Source organism: Nicotiana attenuata, chromosome 7 (genome assembly GCF_001879085.1).
Source record: "Nicotiana attenuata strain UT chromosome 7, NIATTr2, whole genome shotgun sequence".
NCBI lineage: Eukaryota > Viridiplantae > Streptophyta > Magnoliopsida > Solanales > Solanaceae > Nicotiana > Nicotiana attenuata.
Genome location: NC_031995.1, coordinates 80,682,304 through 80,687,656, shown reverse-complemented (window position 1 = coordinate 80,687,656; position 5,353 = coordinate 80,682,304). Strand labels below are relative to the sequence as shown.

Below are 5,353 nucleotides of genomic sequence, written 5' to 3'. Positions count from 1 at the left end.
ATAAAATCGAGGTTTAAAGATGAAACTGAGAAACAAAATGACGCAAAACCAGCATTGACTCACTCCAATTGTATTATTTTATTTATTTTTCATCAGTTAACGATTTAAAATTATTCATTGCTATAATTATTATATCTTAAAGTAAAATTTTATCTAAGATTCATGGTACGTCATTCTAGTTGACGAAAACGAAAACACCTCAACAAAATCAAATGTCAAAAGTAAGTTAGATAGACTCTGCTTGTTACTACTTACAAACATTATAAACAGTTATCAGCGAAAAATTATTAGAGTAGATGGAACAATAATTAAGTTGAGGTGATCTTAATCCTTTAGATAAAAAACTCAATGTTATAAGAATATTTTTAATAATCATCGTATACAAATGTAGTAAATGAAACTAGTATGTCGACACGTGGTTGTCTGGCTAGGCCATTGTGTTAAGCATACACATATAAATAACACACTAGTTTACCAGTTACAATGTTGTTATGCGATCACCCGGCTCTCTTCATATATATATATATATATATATATATATATATATATATATATGGCACGAATGTGTATGAAAGAGCAAAACCAGAAAGCGTAGAATTCATGTTAGAGAGATCGGTTGAGATGTGTTTGTTTCAAGCACGTCATCCCCCCCTCCCCACAACTTAGTAATTTTTTGAGACTACTGAAAGCAAAACCAGTAGTATAGGCACTTAGCAGATAAAGCACTGAACAGAATGCAGGGAGCTAAAGCTAAAAAAGCCTTATTTACTATTTACCGGAAGCGAGATCTGGTTGCGTAAACCAGAGGAGATCACCAAGGATGAGTATGCCTCTTTCTACAAGAGTTTGACTCTGATGACTTGCCACTCAACATCTCCCGTGAGATGTTGTGTAATACCTTACATTATAAGGGCACAAGCGTAATTTGTAAGTACATAAATTAAAAAAAAACATTAAAGGGCCGAAGCCCAAAAGATAACTACTGTAGGGCATCTTATAGAAATTGGAAAGGGTTAATATTTTAATTCCTTGCAATCTCAAAGAAAAAGGAACGAGAGTAGAAGGGATGGAGGACAAAAGCTCCTGCAAACAAAAAGAAAAAAAGAAGCTAATATCAAGCCTTAAGGAAAATAAGAGAAGAATTAGTGCCAAAGTGCACTACGTAACTAACCTAAAGCAAAAGGAGGTAGGGTATGAAGCAATTGAAATTTGGCAGAAGTGATCGGAGGCAACAAAAGAAGAGAGTTTACTTCTTTCTAATGAAGGGATTTTTGGAATAGAGGAGAACAAGCTAGGTAATTTAATCCTTTTCTTCCTCGGTAATTTATCTGATATTTCCTTTATTCAATACCTAGCCTATTATTAGTTATTGATTTTGTAATTTAGGGTAAAGATAACAAAGGATTCTTAAAGTGTTTCAATATAGCACAATCATGAAATTCCTATTAGATTGAACAAAGAACCTATCAGTTTATACTGAGCACTTTACTATGCAAGTTAGCAGTGCTTGTAAACTGCTACATAAGGATATGAGTACTATTTTTGTGTCAAACAAAAGAAATTCTTCTTATCCTCTATATATACTAGTATCAATCAAATAATAAGAATAGATTTAAAAAAAAAACAAGATGCAACTCCTAGCCATTAAGTGATACTAAATTAATTAACAGGGAATTAAGGGTCATATTTCAGAGGAATGGATATCGAGGAATTGATTAAATGTGATAGAAATGGACCAATTATGTTGGCAATTCACGAAGTTGATACAAGATTGATTTTGTAACATTATAGGTAGTTGAAGAAGTTGAACGAGTGCTCGAGCTGGCGCGCTTGATATTTTGGCGCGAGTACTGTGAGTAGTAAACTTACCGCAATTTGTGTTTTCATAACCTGCATGGTTTATACATTATTTTTAAAAATAAAATATGTTACCGAATATTTAAAATTGCATGTGGGACAAGTCTCTTACTTGATATGGTACTGAATAGTTCACTTGAGATGTTTACAGTTATTTAAAATGTTCTCTGTTACTAGACATGTTTTACTATTACTAGAGATATGATTACCGTTACCGAAATTGGATTACATGATTTGATAAAACTTAAAATGCCTTGTACTGTTTTGAAAATTCTTCCATGTGAAGATTTACTGTTTACAAAGAAAAATATGAATAGGAGGAGACTTTCAAGGATCCCGTAGCTAGCGGCGGGTTTGTTAGACCTGGTGCACCTTGTATTTACTGATTACCGAGTACAGTTAGAGCCCTCGCTAGTGGGAAGGTAGAACTAGCATACAGTTACAGTTTTTCCTCGAGTAGAGACTTACAGTTATATTTGGCTCCTCTTAAGAAGGGGTCCACAGAGTGATACAGATTACATGATCCTTTCCTGGTAACCTCCCAAAATATAAAGATTTTATATGACACAGTATTTACCGAGTTTATTATTGAATTGTTAAATTGACTTTGTTGCAGAAAACACATGATGAGACTGATTATTATTACCGTTTTAAAAAGGGCATCTTATTATTATTATACAAGCATGATTTCTGACTTGTCCCCAATTAAAAACGGTTGTGGTTAAATATTATTACTCACTGAGCTAGCGACTCACTCCCCGCTATTTTTTTTTACAGAGACATCAGTTGACGCGAGTGAGGATTTCATTAATTAGAGTACACGATTTGATAAATTTTTGGTGAGCCCTGCACTTGTTCGCGTGGGCGAAGTGTTTATTCATTTGTTATGTTCTTTTCTTTAAAACTCTTAGAGTCGCTCCATAGTCATTTTATTAGTGTCATGAGTATTCGTTCATTATTTTAGACCTGTGACTAGTATTAGACTCTCTTATAGTAGTTTGGAGGTGAATTTAAGATTATTGTCTTACAAGTGATTGATTAATAGTGGTGAGTAACTGTTTGATTAGTTGATGAAGAAGATGAGATATTTTGGTTAATCTAGGTTGGTTTTGTTGTTGATTTTTGAGATAAGGTAAATTTTTGGACAGTCCTAAAACAGGGGAAACTCTGTCCGATTTTATATAAGTTTCCATTAAGGCTTGCTTTGGGATCCTACCCCTTAGCGCCAGAATAAGATTCTCAAGGTGATTAGGAAAAACCTGGTGAAGAAAGCAGCTCTAGGGTTGCTGAAAATGGTGGCTGACCAGGCGAAGAAATCAAAGACAAGTGTGGAGGAAAACGCCGATCAAATTGACATCGATGAAATTCATAATTAACAGAAGAATAAATTCTGCAAATGATATACAATAACATACACTTAAATCAACAAAATAAATTGAGGTTTCATGTAAGTTGTTACTCACCTGGTATCATCAAGGATCTGAATAGTCATTCTCCTTAGCTGGAGGCTGGAAATTAGTTTGTTGCGCTAATACTAATTCTTTTATTTTCCTCAGTTCTCTCATCTCATTTTCGAAGTTAGACAGACGATCCTTCAAAGACTGATTTTCATTTTCAGTTGAACGTAGCTTAGCCAATAATTCAATTTTTGAGGCAGTTCCACCTTTCAAATCTTTTCGCCTTTAATCCACTCCCAAAGCCAAATACATGACTACGACTTTGAGGTCTAAAGCATTTTTCTACAATCTCTATGTTAGGAAGTGATGGTTCAGACGGCACAAATTCATCTATTTGAGCCTATAAAGTATATAGAGAAATTTTTGTCAGATCCCATAATAACTAAAAGTAAAGAACATGTTCAATTAACCAAACGCACATGTTTCTCGATTGTTTCAGGATGATAACACCTTTTGATAAATAATATCTCTAATTGGCTTGCTACCAATATGATGAAGCATCTTCAACTCAGTTCTATTTGCTGCATTCCTGTTACTTCTCGTCTATATCTGAGTGACAACATTAAATTCATATGCTATAAATAAATTATCAATTAAAAGATCACTGTATAAAATAAAATTACATAATTAGGTATTATGTCAAACCTGAAAACTTTCTGTAGAAAAATGTTCCTTTACCAACCACACCCATTGTTTCTTGTCTACCCCCTTGGGCACATTCTTAAGAACCTCTTGGATTGGCTTACCCTTCACATATTTTGCATGCAATTGTCCTCTCCATTTGTTCCATTACTCTTTCATCCATCCCAAAATATGATCACGATGTATATCCATGTCATCACTCTCAAATTTATCCTGCAATACATCAAACATAGATTGATATCCAATATCATCACAGAAACTCCATGTGATAGAAGAAAACATAGTTCTACAATAAGGCTTGAATTAATAAATACCTTACCTTTATTTCAATTTTGTGAATTTAAAACATAGAACATGCACCAACAGTAACGTTTGATGAACAATCGAAGTGTAATTACATACATAATACATGTGATTTGAATACTTATTTATGAATTTGAGGTTAATAACCAAATTTGACAGTCTGATGCAAATATATGAAACAAGTCAGTATGGTAGAATTTTCTAACATATTAAAAGTTTTTAGATTTAACACCTTAGTTTATATTCTCTAGCTATTTCATGAATAAAACAGCTGTACGTATATTCATTCTGAAGTTAAACTTGCTCATTGGATGTTCTTTTTTTTTTTTTTTTCTTATCGTTATTCTATTTGATGTTGTCTTGCAGGTATTCATGCTTTCATAATCACGTATGCTCTCTGTGGATATCATTTGGTGTCTATGTTACCGGAGTTCTCTTCCCAACAGTATCGTTTATTTCATTCCTGCTCATTTCTTATGGATACTGCATCACGTGTGAGCGTCCTTCAATACAAGAGTGCCACATGACAGCTGCTCTCGGATCTATTTTCTACTTGACTCTTGTCGGCTACAGAGCTTCTGTACCCTATTTCTCTGTGGTCCACTAGGTTGTTACCAGCAGTAGCTACATCAGCAGAACAGGCACTATGTTCATTCAAACAGTGCCAGTTACCCTGCTTCTCTTTGTGATACTGGACCATCAGAAGTACCAGAATCAGATATAGCTCAAGCAAGCAGAAGAGTCAGTGTCATATTACCTTCTCCTCTCCCTCAGTTTTCACCATACATATCTCACATACACAGCTCTTTCTCTGGTTTGATTTTGTTTTCACTTAAATGAAGCGAGAACTCTAGTTACAGAACTGGAGAACGAGAAAGCATCTCCTAGGGGTTTTTGCAGAATCTCCTAAGGGAAATGCAGAATGCAAACAAAAAACAGACTTTAAATCCTCAGGCTAGCTCAACTTCGATTGGATAGATGTTTTGGAATATACAGAGAACAACAGAGCAAATACTAACGCAACTAAGGTGAGGAACAAATCACTTGAAAATAATCATTTTTCTGTTCACCTCACTTATTTTTGTTTAACCAAA

General features: G+C 34.2%; 1 long non-coding RNA gene across 1 annotated transcript; it reads left to right on the top strand.

The window, feature by feature from the left end:
- Window positions 1,071-2,659, top strand: LOC109230556. Its single transcript, XR_002068670.1, has 3 exons — window positions 1,071-1,295; window positions 1,792-1,852; window positions 2,635-2,659. It is a non-coding gene; the product is annotated as an uncharacterized LOC109230556 (long non-coding RNA).